General features: G+C 59.4%; 1 protein-coding gene and 1 long non-coding RNA gene across 2 annotated transcripts in view; one reads left to right on the top strand and one right to left on the bottom strand.

The window, feature by feature from the left end:
* Positions 1-3,039, bottom strand: part of AXIN1 (axin 1) — a 67,660-nt gene extending 64,621 nt beyond the window's left edge. Inside the window, exon 1 of the mRNA XM_050774675.1 lies at positions 3,006-3,039. The gene's annotated coding sequence lies outside the window, so the exon portion shown is untranslated. The remainder of the gene's footprint in view (positions 1-3,005) is intronic.
* A 553-nt stretch (positions 3,040-3,592) lies between these two features.
* On the top strand, positions 3,593-8,032 carry LOC126944897 (uncharacterized). The gene is made up of 3 exons (XR_007722217.1): positions 3,593-3,731; positions 7,524-7,640; positions 7,932-8,032. It is a non-coding gene; the product is annotated as an uncharacterized LOC126944897 (long non-coding RNA).
* Positions 8,033-15,820: the final 7,788 nt, after the last annotated feature.

Genomic DNA, 15,820 nt, shown 5'->3' with positions numbered 1-15,820 from the left:
CCTGGGCAACAGAGCAAGATCCTGTCTCTAAAACAATAAAATAAAATTAGTAAATAAATAAGAAGTACCTATAGATGGAGGATGGGTTGCAACTATGTGCCCCCAGTGACATTTCAGCAGCTCAGGACTTTTTGGGAACGCTGTTGGGTAGTGTGTCATCTTGGTCTCAGCAGGAACACAGCTTCTAAAGGTCAAGGCCCAGTGAGCTGTGCTATCCTGCTGCTCACAGACCACTTCAACGGCAGCCACTCTGTGAGCCCTATCAGCATGGAGGGAGCACCCTGGGTGTGGGCACCTCCACACTAGCTCACGGTCACCTCTCTGGGACGCCGTCACAGGAAAGAAGGCCTGCACCCTGACCACCTGAGCCTTACCGTGATAGATGCGCTTCCATTCACTAGCTTGAATATTCATCAATGAATATTTAATTCATTGATTTTTAATTCAATGATATTTAATTCTTTTATTTAATTCATTGATGTAAAAAAGACAGACATTTGTCACAGATGCCAAACACTGGCTCTCTACAGATGCTGAACTACTGTACTACAGAAAACAGCAGCAAATTCTTCCAAAACTAATGGGTTTTGTTGTTTTGTTTTTTTTGTTATTTTGAGACAGGGTCTCGCTCTGTCGCCCAGGCTGGAGTGCAGTGGGGCGAGCTCAGCTGACTGCAGCCTCAGCTTCCCAGGCTCAAGCAACTCTCCAGCCTCAGCCTCTCATATGGCGGGGACTACAAGCAGGAGCCACCAACGCCCGGCTAATTCTTGTATTTTTTGTAGAGATGGGGTTTCACCATGTTGGGCAGGCTGGTCTCAAACTCTTGAGCTCAAAGCAATCTGCCCATCTCGGCCTCCCAAAGTGTTGGGATTACAGGCCACCTTGCCTGGCCCCAAAACTAATGTTTTAATTCATGTGTGAACCAAGTCCACCTTAATTATTTTAAACTATTTTTCAGAGCCCAGGAGAAAATTTTCTTATAATCATGTGTATTTTGGGCTGTCAACTGACAGAAGACTTTTTGGTGTCCCTGGAAGCACATGAACCCCTCCACAAGTTACTGATGTTGTTAAAACATATCCCAATTCCTGAAATCTCTGGGTTTCCACATGGAAGCACACCAAGCATTTAGTGTATACACACGTAGACACCACACATAAAGCAGTTATGTTTACTCAGGTTAGCATCAAATGCCCGCAAGCACTGAATCTGGCCCACAGCCTGTAGCTACCATCAATAAAGTGAGTCCATAAAATGGGCAGGATGCCTACAAGTCTGATATCGTATTTAAAATTCCCTTTCATCACTGCTTAGGCATATGCCCCAGGCACCATGGCAGCAAACTCAGTGCTACCTACGTGTGTAGGTATTTATTTTACCCAAACTTAACTTTTGAAATTTTGATTTACATGGAGGATGCAAGTAAAACAGCACGACTCTGACATCTTCCCAACTGTCCACTGATTTAACTCTTGAAGGTTCAGGGCTACTATTTCACATGTAATTTGTTCCCCCATCACTGAAATTCTCAGTGACTAATGTAATCCGAAAAAGTCTGCTTAGCTTTTCTGAAACTAGAAATCCAAGTCAACACCAGCTGAAAATCAAACAAAAACACTGTTTTTCATGCTTTCCCATCCTTGTCCCCGAATGGAGATCTTAAAACTGAAACTGAGGCCAGGTGTGGTGGCTGACCCTTGTAATCCCAGCACTTTGGGAGGCCGAGGTGGGCGGATCACCTGAGGTCAGGAGTTTGAGACCAGCCTGACCCACATGGAGAAACCCCAACTCTACTAAAAATACAAAATTAGTCAGGTTTGGTGGCACATGCCTATAATCCCAGCTACTTGGGAAGGCTGAAGCAGGAGAATCGCTTGAACCTGGGAGGCGGAGATTGCGGTGAGCGGAGATCGCACTATTGCACTGCACCCTTTATCAATTATCTTAGAAAGGGCCAGGCACGGTGGCTCACACCTGTAATCCCAACACTTTGGTAGGCCGAGGTGGGCGGATCACCTGAGGTCAGGAGTTCCAGGCCAGCCTGGTCAATACGGTGAAACCCCGTCTCTACTAAAAATAGAAAAATTAGCCGGGCGTGGTGGCGCATGCCTGTAATCCCAGCTACTCAGGAGGCTGAGGCAGGAAAACTGCTTGAACCCAGGAGGTGGAAGTTGCAGTGAGCCAAGATCGCGCCACTGCACTCCCAGCCTGGGCGACAGTGCGAGACTCCGTCTCAAAAAAAAAAAAAATTATCTTAGAGGGGGCGGTGGTCACGCATGTAGTCCCAGCACCTTGGCAGGTTGAGGCAGGTGGATCGCTTGAGGCCAAGAGTTCAACAACACTTGCTGGGCAATATAGTGACACCTCATCTCTACAAAAAAACAAAAAAAAATTACCTTATAGATGGGCTGAGAAAAATTCCTAGAGAACTGACATGTTTTTCTCTACTTTCTTCAATGCCAAGCCGAAAGTTTCACTGCTCGGGCAATGCAGCTCTGGTTTCACTGGGGGCTAAATTCCAAAGTGCCGGGCGGGAGGTAGAATCTAGGAACCACACCCAAGAGAGAGACGAGTGTTTGGGCAGCGAGGCATCAAACCTGGAGGGCACGAACGCCTGAGCACGCGGCTACTCAGGCCGCACCGCGACCTGGACCCGGTACGCGGCCTCGGCGAGGGCGGGCGGGAGTGCCCTCCTCCGGGGCAGCCGGACTCCTGCCGACTTCTGGGAGGCGGGGAGGGCTCCAGGCCCGGCTCTCCCGGGGTTCCCGCACGCGATGCGCGGCCCCTGCAGCTGCTCCGCGCCCCCAGACGCGCCCGAGGCCTCGGAACTCCAAGCGGCCCCCGCGCCGCCGGTCTCGCTGCCCAGGGACACCTCTGCCCCAGCTCCCCGCGCGCCCACCCCCTCGGCCCCACGCGCGTCAGCCACCCGCGCCCCCCGCCGCTTCCGGGTCCCGCCCGCCCGGCCTAGCGCGGCCTAGCCCGCCCCGGCGCCCGGCCCTACTCACCCGCGCGCGGAGGCGGCGGGGCCCCGGGCCCGGCTCCCGGAGCGGCGCGGCGCAGCCCGGCCCATGCGCTCAGCGGCAGCGCGGCGGGCGGGACTCGGCGGGGGCGCGGCCCGGGGCGGCCCCCATCTCGGCGGCTGCGGCTCGGCGGCCCGGGGGCGGACGCGGGGCAGGCCGCGGGGGCGCCGCAGGGGCCCAGCCGCCAGCTCCCACCCGCCCGCTCCGCGTGGACGCGGCTCCGGGTCGACTCCGGCCGGCTCTGGCGGCGGCAGCGGCCACGATTGCCTCCGGAGCCGGAGCCCGAGCCCAGAGCGCCGAAGCCCAGGCCCGAGCGCCCCCGCCGGCGGCGCCCGGAAGTGCGGGGGCGGGGCCGGGGCGCGGGGACGAGGTGAGAGCGCGGGGCGGGGCCTCAGCTCGGGGCGGGGCCGACAGCGAGGGGACGAGGTAAAGAGCGTGGGGCGGGGCTTCAGGCGCGGGGCGTGGCTGAAAGCGCGAGGATAAGGTGAGGAGCGTGGGGCGGGGAAGACAGCGATTGGACAGGTGAGGAGAGCGGGGCGGGGCCCAAGCACGGGCGGGGCCGGAAGCGAGAAGACGAGGTGAAGAGCGCAGGGCGGGGCCTTGGGAGTGGGGCTGCGGCCAGGGAGCAAGGCGGGGCCCGCCTCGAGCCGAAGAGGTAACGAGCGTGGGGCGGAGCCTCGTGCGCGGGGCGGGGCCGGAAGCGAGGACGAGGTGAGAAGCATGGGGCGGGGCCTCTGCGTGAGCGGGAGAGGGGTGTGGTCAGCCCCTGCCGGGGGCGGGGCGCGGCGGGGGCGTGGTCGCGCGGTCTTCCCGAGGGGCGACGCGGAAGCGGAGCCGCGGCGGCTGCGGCTTCCCGGAGTGCGGAGTGGGGGAGGCGCCGCTGCAGGTGCTTGGAATGGCTGCGACCGTGGGGAGCGCTGGGCGGACTGCCCGCCCCGACGGGCGCACGCGGGGCGCAGCCCTTTTCTGCCGCCAGTACATCGGTGGGCATCCAGGGGGCTGCAGGCCTCGGGGCTCCCTGCCCCGCCGGCCCTGGACCGGAGGCCCCCGCGGAGACCGCCACGGCCTGCCAGCCGCCGTGAGGGAAGCAGGCTCCCGGGAGTTGGGTGGTCGGCAGGCAGGGATGGCCAGGTCCCTTGGAAGGTGGCGTGGGCTCCACCCTCCTGAGTCCCCAGGCAGCCGGGACTCACAGCGCCAGGGAACACATTAGGCCCCAATATGTGCTGGCTGTCACCCGGACAGGAGCCACAACCTCCAAGGAGCCCACCGGCTAGGACCCTCTGCCTTGATTTCTCCCAGGCACCATCTAGTATCAGAGAAGGGTTCTCCTTCCCTCCGCTGCCCAGGCCAGCCTGAGAGGAAGGCCATTGGAGTGTCTGAAACCCTGCAGCCCCTCCCCTGGGCTGTCTCCACAGCGGCCCTGCCAAGGGGTGCAGTCCAATCCTGCCATCCTGGCTGCCCAGATCCGTGCCACCTGCCCTGCAGGCCACAGAGCACAAGGCCACAGCCCCAGGCATCCCACAGCAGAGAGGCACAGGACCCCAGCAGCAGCCCCCACACCAGCTCTGGCCAGCCCAACCCTGTCAGAACCAACCCTCTGCTCTCCACCCAGGCCTCAGCCGACCATCAGGCCCTGCCTCCCCCAAGGAGGAGGATGTCAGTACCAGGATCAGCCCTGTCCTTCCCAGAGCACTGTTGGGCCTGACACCTCCCAGGACGCCCCAGGCAGCCCCCTGGGATCAGCTATACCCCCATTTAACAGAGGAGACAGCTGCAGTTCAGGCCACACAGGACCAGCTCGCCTCCTGCTGGGTGAGGGCTCCCCACCTCGTCCACCCCACACCTGAGCCAACGACCCTCATCTATCTGCCCTCTGCTTTAGGCCTCCCAGGGCTCTCTGGTGCCCACAGCCCTTCAGGGCCCTTCCTAACAGCGCCTCCCGATGCCCTCCCCTAGATGCATCTGGCCACTTGCCCGCCTCTGTGCTTCTGTGTCCATCATGTCCATACCCCCCAGCTCCCTCCAGGCACCTCTCACACCAGCCCCATGTCTTTCCCTGGGCTATGTCACCCTGGGTGCCCAGCCTCATCCTTCAGAGCTCCCAGGCAAGCGCAGAAGTCCCAGCTCCAGGCTCCCTGAGCCGCCAGCCCACCCCCCACTAGATTCCCACAGGTGGGACTGCATGGGGAACCATGTGTGGAAGCCTCCGAGCCCACGCCCCTGCCAGCCCTCGCCCCTGCCAGCACTCAGCATGGTGTCCGATGCCAGCATTGCTGTGTGGGAAAGGGGGCAGCATGGGATGAGGGCCACTAGGCTGTCCCCAGCCTGCCAAGGGCCCAGGCCCACCTCCTAGATCACCATGCTCAGAGCAGGTGAGCAGGGGCTGGGGATATGAACCAAGCTGTACTGGTAGGCCAACACTTGGTCCCGCTAGGTCCTGGCAGCAAGCACCCTGCCAGGTCCCACAATGCTGGACACTGGGTCCTCCCTGCAAGCCCCCCCAGCCCATTCAGCCTCAGAACCTTAGAGGAGACAGAGTGGGTGGCCTCCATGCTATAGCCCAGTTTCCAGGGATGAGGGAGTCCTGGATGGCCAGGCAGCAGGACCTCAGACACTGACCCATGGGCTGCCCCCCACTCCCAGCAAGGTCCCCAATGCTTGCCTTGGTTCTGCAGAGCTGCCGCTGCGGCCGGGCCAGGCTCTTGGGGCTGTGTCCATGTCCATCCTCCTCTTGGCCCTCGGTGGCATGTGTCCCCAAGCCCTGGGACCAGAACAAGGCCCTTGGGCCTCCAGCTCCTCGGGGCCCCTGCCCTGCAGGGACAGGAAAGGGGTCAGAAAACCTGGAGGAAATGCAGCAGCCCTTCTAAAGTAGGTTGGGGTGTTGGTATGGAGAGGAGATTCTCTGATTCTGGCACAAGTAGGGGCAGGCCAGGCAGGAGAGATGTAGAGGAAGGCCCTGAGGAGGGCAGGGAGGCCGTGGGGGCCTGTGGTGTGCAGGGTGAGGTTCAGCCACCTCTTCCTCACAGAAGGGGCAAACGCCCTTTGCTTCGAGTGCAAGTTTGCCACGAAGGCTTTTATTTGATTGACCATGGATGACATTTAATCAGGTTTTGTTTCTAGGCACCAAATGAAAAACTTAAGAGCAGACATGAAATTATTTTTTTCAATGTAGACATAGAGGGAATGCTTTTTTATTTTTGGAGATGGAGTTTCACTCTGTTGCCCAGGTTGGAGCCCAGTGGCATGATTTTGACTCACTGCAGCCTCCACCTTCCATTCTCAAGTGATCTTCCCACCTCAGCCTCCCGAGTTACTGGGATTACAGGTGTGCGCCACCACACCCCACTAATGGTTTGTGTTTTCGCTAGAGACAGTGTTTCATCATGTTGCCCAGGCTGGTCTCTAACTCCTGAGCTCAAGGGATCCACCTGCGTCAGCCTCCCAAAGTGCTGGGATTACGGGCCCAAGCCACCACACCCAGCCAGAAGGAATACTTTGAAAATAAAGTGACTGGCTGGGAGCAGTGGCTCACGCCTGTAATCCCAGCACTTTGGGAGGCCGATGCATGTGGATCACGAGGTCAGGAGTTTGAGACAGCCTGACCAACATGGTGAAACCCCGTCTCTACTAACAATAGTAAAATTAGCCGGGCATGGTGGCGGGCGCCGTTAGTCCCAGCTACTCAGGAGGCTGAGGCAGGATAATCGCTTGAACCTGGGAGGCAGAGGTTGCAGTGAGCCAAGATCGCCCCATTGCACTCCAGCCTGGGTGACAGAGCGAGACTCTCTCAAAAAAATAAAAATAAAAATAAAGAAAAGGCCAGGCACAGTGGCTCACACCTGTAGTCCTAGCACTTTGGGAGGCCAAGGCCAGAGGATCGTTTAAGCTTAGGCGTTCAAGATCAGTCTGGGCAACACAGTGAGACCTTGTCTCTACTAAAATATGTTTAAAAATTAGCTGGGGTGGTGTTGCGCACCTATGGTCTCAGCTACTTGGGAGGCCGAGGCAGGTGGATCACTTCAACCCAGGAGTTGGAGGCTTTAGTGAGCTGTGATTGCACTATTGCACTCCAGCCTGGGCAACAGAGTAAGACCATGTCTCAAAGAAATAAAAATTAAGAAAATAATAGGCCGGGCGCAGTCGCTTATGCCTGTAATCCCAGGATTTTGGGAGGCCGAGGCAGATGGATCATGTGGTCAGGAGTTCAAGACCAGCTTGACCAATATGGTGAAACCCCGTCTCTACTAAAAATACAAAAATTAGCTGAGCACGGTGGCAGGTGCCTGTAATCTCAGCTACTCGGAGGCTGAGGCAGGAGAATTGCTTGAACCTGGGCAGCAGAGGTTGCAGTTAAGCCGAGATCATGCCATTGCACTCCAGCCTGGGTGACAGAGTGAGACTCTGCCTTAAAAAAAAAAAAAAAAGAAAATAATAAAGTTTTGATGCCTTAAATGTGTTTATCCACTTAACTGAGGAAGACTACTTATAAAAAATGACTCAAAGGAATCCTAGAAGACACGCCAAGGACATTCGCTGGGGAGCGTTTGCCGCTGTACGATGTGTGATGGAGACAGCCAGCTGCAGAGACGGATGCTGTGTAGCCAGCGTCCCTACACCAGTGTAAGGGGAGCGGGGGAAAAGGACGGACGATTCTGATCCAGGGTACCGGAGGCCGGGGGAAGCCTTGGGTTCAGCCTCTTCCTGTCTGCCACTTCCCCACCCCTCCACCCAGTCCATAGGTGTGAGAGGTAGGAGTGGGCAGGAAGGGGAGGCCCCTGGAGGGGGAGTTCGGGTGAGGGAGGACTGCACTTTGCATCGCAGGCACAGCCGCCACCACCCTCCGTGGCCTTCCAGGTGGTAAGGTGTAAGGCAAGCCCCAGCTCTCATCCCTGAGTCTTCTTTTTCTATCAGTTCTGAGCCCATGGGAGAGGCCAGATGCTGCCTGTGCCCCCATCCCAAGCCCAACAGAGAACAAGGAGATATAACACCCCGGAGAGATGCTGCAAGGCCACACACATAGAGCACCGCTTTTCGTGAAAATAGAAAATGTGGGCCAGGCACGGTGGCTCACACCTGTAATCCCAGCACTTTGGGAGACTGAGGTGGGCGGATCACTTGAAGTCAGTGGTTTAAGATTAGCCTGGGCAACAATGCAAGACACCGTCTCTACAGAAGCATTGTTTTTAATTAGCCAGGCATGGTGGCGTGCGCCTGTGGTCCCAGGTACACGGAAAGCTGAGATGGGGATGGCTTGAGCCTGAGCAGTCAAGGCTGCAGTGAGCCAAGATGGTGCCACTCCACTACCAGTCTGGGTGAGAGCAAGACCTGACTCTGGGCTAGGTGTGTTGGCTCCCTGACAGGCTGGCTGGTGGGACGAAGCCCACGGCTGGCCGTGACCCAGTTCTGGTGTTCCAGGCACATCGTGAGTACAGGGCAGGGCCCACTGGCCTCCCCCAACCTCAGTGCTGTTTTCCCAAAAAAGGTGGCACCCAAGTGCAGGGGCCATGCCCCGAGGGTCCTCGGGCTGACTTCGGGAAGCAGCAGGTGAAGTCCCACCTCCCTGGGCAGCCTTGGGCCGCTTCCTGTCCTTGCTGGGGGCACTCCTGCCCCTGCCCCACGGATCCCAGTCCTTGTCCCTGCTATTCCCTCACCTGAACGCTCTTCCCTGCCCTGATGGCCTCCATCCCACAGGACTCTCTGGGCGCCGCCGCCCCCCGTTGGTGCTCATCTGTCTTTCTACCCACTCTCCCCAGCGGCCCCAATGCCTGCATACCCCAGAGCCCAGCGGTACCCCCTCGAGCTGGCAAGGGGACATTAAACGGGAGGTGAGGAAGTGCAGCCCCCAGCGGGCAGCTACCTTCACCCTGGCCCACCTGTGGCCCCGTCCACCTGTGCCCTCCACTGCCTCCCTCTGCTCGGCTGTCCCGAGACGTCTCTCTCGGCTGCCTAGGAACCCTGCGGCCGCGGCCAAGTTCTGAGTGTGTGATTGTGTGTGCTGGGCCCCAGGCCCCTTTGTTGCCGCAGCGTCTGTCGTGGCAAACAAAAGTGCACTGGATTAGCCACAGTGGATTAAAAGATTTGCTTCTCAGAGTTTACCTAATAACCTAACAATCATGTCGACGGGAGCTTTGAACCCCCAGGGCGCGCCTGCCAGGCCAAATGAGAGCTCAAGGCCTCTGTGGACAGCAGGGCGTGGTCAGGGGGAGGAGACGCGGCCACGGCTGTCCTCACACCCGGCTCGGCCCCTGCAGGCTCCTCTGGGCAGAACTTGGGGAAGGGACAGCCTCTAGCAGGAGGTGGAGGTCTTCCAAAGGGTGCGGGTGTTGGGACCAGGTGTCCGGCCCAGGCCCCCAGCCACATCCACACACGTCGCACACGGCAGCAAGGACACAAGCGGCATGGAGACGGCCGTGCGGGCGACGTGTGGGTCCCACAGTGCTGTGGTGCACGACATCTCTGCTGTCACCCCACGGTGTCCTTTCCTGCCCGTACACGCATGCACGCGCACACACGTGCACATGCACACACACACAAGCACGCCCCGCTTTGATCTCCAAAGGAGACTCCATTGACAAGCTCTTAATCGCAGCTGCCCTTGCAGGGCCTGTCCCTGAAGTCCCGAGTAATGGGATTTGGCGCTTCTGATCCATCGGGCTGGCCGCTTCCCCTGTCATAGGTGGACATTTTTTTCTTTTTATCGCTTCTGTTTCTTTCTTTTTTTTTTTTTCCCCTCGAAAAAATGCTGCTTAAATGGCACCGACTTGACATGGCTTGTCACCCTGGAGCGGTGGCCGGGACGCTGGCCTGGACCAGTCGGGGGTCTTTGATGCCGCCTCTATGTGAAACCTGACGTGGAAGACCCACCAGGGCGGTTTTGGGGTCCGAGTTCCGTCAGGATCCATCCTGCCTCACCCTGCTCCCTTTGTCTCTTCCCCTGACCCTTCCTTGGGACACCCGGAGAGGGTCTGAGGGTGAGGGTGCGGGCGCTGTGTGTGGGCTTGCGCTTGAGGGTGGGGTGGGTCGAGGGCAGGGCCGCAGCCGCGAGAACAATGGGCAGAGGAGGCGCGTCCACCTGTCCGCCCGGCCGCCTGCCCGGCTTACCTCACCTGCCTGGCTCCGTGTGCCTGCTCACGCCCCACCGTCCCGCTGTCCGCCATGATGGGCTTGGCCGTCCGTCCGAGCACTTTCAGCCACTCTGGGAAGCAGGTCCCTGCTCTTGGCCACTGTGTGGCTGGGAGGCAGAAGCGTGACTCTGGGCTGCAGCTCGGGCTCCTGCCGCCGATTGGCTGAGGCAGGGACCAGATGACGGGCCTCGGAACCCTATGGTAGCCATGGCAACCAGCCCCTTTAGACACCGCCACCCCCGAGCCACTCCTGACTGCCGAGGGAGCAGGCGGCGCTGCCCGTGGGCCCATGCCAGGGTCCCCTTGGAGGAATGAGGCGGGCATGGCTGCATGGTAGCTGTCCCCACAACAGCTGTTAAGCGTTTGCATGTGTTTCATTCATGTCCAGTGTGTGGGGTCCTTGTCCCTCTCCTGGCCTGTCTGGGGCCACTCCGTGCCCTGCCTGACCCCCAGCAGAGGCAGAAGCACTGGCCTTGAAGCCCCTGCTGAGAGGAGGACTTCAGGTCAGGCTTGCCCCAGGGGCTGAAGGCCAAGCACACTCTGGTGGGAAAATAAAGGGTAGAAGCAGTGGGAGGGGGAGCAGGGAGAACTTCTTAGCCCCAGTGGGCAGAGCCAAGCTCTCATCCACCTCAGACGGCAAAGGCTGCCAGCTTTATCTCTGCCCACAGTCCACTCTACCACCCTCTCGTTAGCTGCAGCCCTTGGAATATACTCATGTGCTCACACAGTCCTGTCTCACAAGCCCCCTGAGGCCCCTCCCATGGCCTTGCTCCCTGGACCTGGGGTTCCCGCCGGGCAGGACTCTGGGTCTTTGGCCACGCTGAGCAGACCGTCTGGCCATCAGCCACACACCTGCGGCTACACCTGCTCTCCCCCTGGGCTGCAGTGCCCTCTTGCGTCCCGAGAATGCCTCTTCCCTCCAGGGTGCATCAGCATCGGCCCTGGCAGAGCTTTCCCATATGTCCGGAGACCAGGCTTCTCACCCGTCACCCATGGACATCCTGGGCATTGCAAGGCACTGAGCATCCTCAGAGCCACCCCCCACCCCCAGCCCTGTGACAGCCAGAAACAGCGTTGGCTTGTCCAAGCGCCCTGGCAGCAGCACCGCTCAGCCAAGACCCCTTCGAAGGCCTCGCCTAAGCCTAGGAAGCTAAGTCCCCCTTCCTGGCCCAGGCCCAGCACCTGATGAGCAGAATCTGGTGATGAACCGCTCCAGGACTGCAAGGAGCAAGCGAGAGCCTTGGGCTGCTGCAGCCCAGGGAGGCCACTGCCAAGGCCAGCAGAGGGACCTGGGAGCCAGGGGAGCCTGCAGTATAGTCCACGGGGATCCACCTTCAAGAGGGCAACTTCGGGGCCGGTCCCAGGGAACGTGGTATGGCCTGGGCGCTGGGGGTCTTGGGCCGCGGCTGCTCCCCCAGGACCCTGGGCCTAGCTCCAGGCTTCTTCACACTGGCCTGGTGGTGAGCCACCTGTCCCAGGATGGAACCCGGCCTTGAAGCACCCCCCCATGCCATGCTCAGAGCTACCAGCTTGTCTGGGGACAGGGTGTGGGTGGGGACGCCAGCCTGGGACAGCAGGCAGTGGTTGGGGAGGATGGTCCAGGGCTGGAGCCAGCCTAGGGAGGGCTGCGGGGCACTGCAACAGAGGGAGCCAGGACTGCGAGGCAGCCCAGGCTGCTGGGTGTGGCCATGTGGCCAGGGTTCCAGCTTTGGTGGCTGGTGGGTGTAGGAGGGACAGGGACTTGAGGGAGCCTGGGAGCCCCACACAACCCAGCCTGTGCCGGGGGCCGGCAAAGAGTTGGTGTTACAGATGAGCACTGGTGAGAAGGAGAGGGCGGCCAAGGACTGAAGGTGGAGGCGGAGCCCTAAGCAGGACCAAGGGACACACAGTGGTCTCCTGGCAGCTCCCTTGAGCTCCCAGCACACTGACGGGGCAGAGGACAGGAGCAGAGGTGCCAAGCGACCCAGAGGGCCCGTCTGCTCTCCACACCCTTCCCTCCACTATCCTGCTGCTTCTGTGAACCTAAGCAGGACTCAGGAAGCAGGCGAGACCCTTGGGGTCAGGGGTCAGACACGGAGTTGAGACTGGGTACCATAGACCAGCTTCACATCCACTCCACCCTACCCTTTCTGGCCTTAGCTTCCCAGTCTCTATGTGGAGTGATGGGGTCACTGACGCCCTTTCCAGGCCTCCAGTTTTCTACCCCCAAAGGACCCCTGCCCATAGCCATGGTGAGGGTCCACCCCGGAGTCCACCCTGAAGTCCACAGCCCAGTTTCTGCCCAACACCGCAGCTAACTGTTGTCATGGAGACACATGGCCTCTGCCAAGCCTGGGACACACGGTGGGGAACTCCTGGCCCCTGAGGGCTCTGACATGCTGGGGCTGGTGCAGGCTGGCCCAGGGCAGTTCTGCCTCCTGCAGGGTTCATCTTGCTCTGCACAGACCCCTCTCCCACTCCTGGTACCTGAGGGTCTGCAGGCTGCAGTGAGGGAGAACTGGCCGTTCTCACAGACCGAGTCTAACACTTCAGGAAGCAGCCTGACAGTTGCGATTGGTGAGGACAGCAGGAGGGTCCAGTGGCCCCAGCCTGACCTGGCTCTGGAAGGGGTGAGGTGGGCACAGGCAGGGCAGGAAGGTGTGGGGTGGGCACAGGGAGGACAGGGAAGGGTGGCCGGCAGTCATTCCCAGGTCGGCTCCCCAGGCTCCCAGCTCAGTTCTGGGTTCCCCATGTCCATGGCGGAACCGGTACAGTCCCTGGGACCCCTCCCCACATCCCAGAAGGCAGAATAGTATGCTGGATCCAGCTGCTGGGCCCGTCCCAGAACTGAGTCATGGTTTGATCTTGGGAGATGGGTCCGGCATTCACGGAAGGCCTCTTGCCCTTTTCTCAGTCAAGCACTTTTGTGGCCTCTGACCAGAAAGCAGTCAGGGCCCTGGCCACACCCAGACCCCACCTCAGTCCAGCCTGGCCTCCCCTGCCGTGGGCTCCAGTGAGGTGACTGGCACAGGAGGTGACCTGCTGAGGCCAAATGCAGCTCCTCTCACTGGTCAGCTGGCAGCCTGGTCCCAGACCCACGACCCTGAGTCAACATAGATCAGGACACTGATAAGCACGTTCCACCACGGCCAACAGGGGGACCCAGGCCAACACCTGCGAGCCCGCTGCCAAGCCTGGCCCCTCACCCCTTGGGGCCCCCGGAGTCTGACCCAGGAAACCCTACTGGCCTTGACAGGAGCCCTGCTTGCCCTGGGGCCTTGGGTGGGGTGGGAAGGAGCAGGTGGTGAGTGAGGGGCAGCTGCTGAGGCCTGAGCTGGGATGTGTTGGACACACACACCATCGGGGAGCCAGGGGCAAGGTGAGGGACTAGAGGGGGCTTGGCTTAAATTCAGAGCTGAACACCAGAACTATAGGGGGCAGAGAGTGGCCAGAACATCCCAACTCTGGCTAGAGCTGGGGCCTGGAACAGCACTCATGGTGTGGGCAGCAGGGCTGAGCCTTATGGCCCCACAGAGCTGGGAAAGGGACTGGCTAAGCACTGTCTGCTTTTCATACTTTTTTTTTTTTTGAGACGGAGTCTCGCTCTGTTGCCCAGGCTGGAGTGCAGTGGCACCATCTCAGCTCACTGCAAGCTCTGCCTCCCGGGTTCATGCCATTCTCCTGCCTCAGCCTCCTGAGTAGCTGGGACTACAGGCACCTGCCACCACGCCCGGCTAATTTTTTGTATTTTTTAGTAGAGACGGGGTTTCACTGTGTTAGCCAGGATGGTCTCCATCTCCTGACTTCGTGATCCGCCCACCTCGGCCTCCCCAAGTGCTGGGATTACAGGCTTGAGCCACTGCGCCCGGCCTTTTTTTTTGAGACAGAGTTTCGCTCTTATTGTCCAGACTGGAGTGCAATAGTGCAATCTAAGCTCACTGCAACCTCCACACCTTCCAGGTTCAAGCAATTCTCCTGCTTCAGCCTCCCAAGTAGCTGGGATTACAGGTGTGTGCCACCACACCTGGCAAATTTTTTGTATTTAGTAGAGATGGGGTTTCACTATGTTGTCCAGGCTAGGCTCAAACTGCTGACCTCAAGTAATCTGCCCACCTCAGCCTCCCAAAGTGCTGGGATTATAGGTGTAAGCCACCGTGCCAGGCCATAGTTTTTTGGTTTTTTTTTTTGAGACTGAGTCTCGCTCTGTCACCCAAGCTGAAGTGCAGTGGTGCGATCTCGGCTCACCGCAACCTCTGCCTTCCAGGTTCAAGTGATTCTCCTGCCTCAGCCTCCCGAGTAGCTGGGACCACAGGCGTGTGCCACCACGCCCGGCTAATTTTTTGTATTTTTAGTAGAGATGGGGCTTCACTGTGTTAGCCAGAATGGTCTCTATCTCTTGACCTTGTGATCTGCCTGCCTCAGCCTCCCAAAGTGCTAGGATTACATGTGTGAGCCACCGCACCCATCCCAAATTTTTTTTTTTTTTCAGACGGAGTCTCGCTCTGTCGCCCAGGCTAGAGTGCAGTGGCAGGAGATCTCGGCTCACTGCAAGCTCCGCCTCCCGGGTTCACGCCATTCTCCTGCCCCAGCCTCCCGAATAGCTGGGACTACAGGCGCCCGCCACCTCGCCCGGCTACTTTTTTGTATTTTTTTAGTAGAGATGGGGTTTCACCGTGTTAGCCAGGATGGTCTCGATCTCCTGACCTCATGATCTGCCCGTCTCGGCCTCCCAAAGCGCTGGGATTACAGGCTTGAGCCACCGTGCCCGGCCTAAAATTTTTTTCAAGTTCATTCACAGAGCAGGGGCATCACGTGAAGGCACTGGTATGGAGAGCAGCAGGACACGTGGGCAGAGGTGCCTGGTGTGGACAGAGACCTCACAGGCACTCCCAGGGCTCAGAACCAGGCAGGTCCTGACCCAGTGACCCCTTGTGGCCCCGGGAGCCATGGGCTCCTCTACAGCCCAGCAGGGCCAGCTGCTCCCTCTGGACTCTGCCACAGCCCTCTTGGGAGCTCAGGGCCCCTCAATCAGCCAGCAGGCCCACATCGGGCAGCTGCCTCCAGTTCACCCCAACCTGCCACCAGCTAGGGCTGGCTTAGGCTCAGGGGACATAAACCCCCCTTGTCATTCTGCACATGCGGCTGGGGGAGCCCTCCCTGTGCTCCCTAGGAGAACTGAATGGGTCCGGAGGATCAGGATATCCAGGTAAGGGTCAGGGGAGAGGGCCAGGCACCCCTAAACCTCAGGGCAGGAAAAGCCTTAGGGTACACAGCCCAGCTTCCCGCTGGCCATACCTCCATCCTGCAGGTCAGGTGGGAAGTAGCAGGAGGGGACACCAAGGTTGCAGGTCCCCAAGTTCGTGTCACCCCCACCTCCTGTACCACTTGCCACGACAGTGCTGACCAGGGGAGGCTCCTGACTCAGGCAGCTGCACCAGTGGGGCCCTCTGAAGGCCCCTCCTGGTTCCTTCCAGTCCCTGAAGAGCCAGGCCACAGCCTCCCTAGCCCTGCTCTGGAGAATGTTCGGGAAGGGCAAGAATGTGCAATGGAGAGGGAACGGGCATCAGCCGGCTACACCCCTGGATGCCCCCAGCTACACCAGACCCTCTACCAGAGGAAAGAAAGACACAGAATCCGGCCAGGGTGGTGGCTTGCACCTGTAATCCCAGCACTTTGGGAGGTCGAGGCAGGTGGATC

The sequence above is a fragment of the Macaca thibetana genome, chromosome 20, assembly GCF_024542745.1.
Source record: "Macaca thibetana thibetana isolate TM-01 chromosome 20, ASM2454274v1, whole genome shotgun sequence".
In the NCBI taxonomy this organism is placed as follows: Eukaryota; Metazoa; Chordata; class Mammalia; order Primates; family Cercopithecidae; genus Macaca; species Macaca thibetana.
This window is presented reverse-complemented; position numbering and strand designations above follow the sequence as displayed.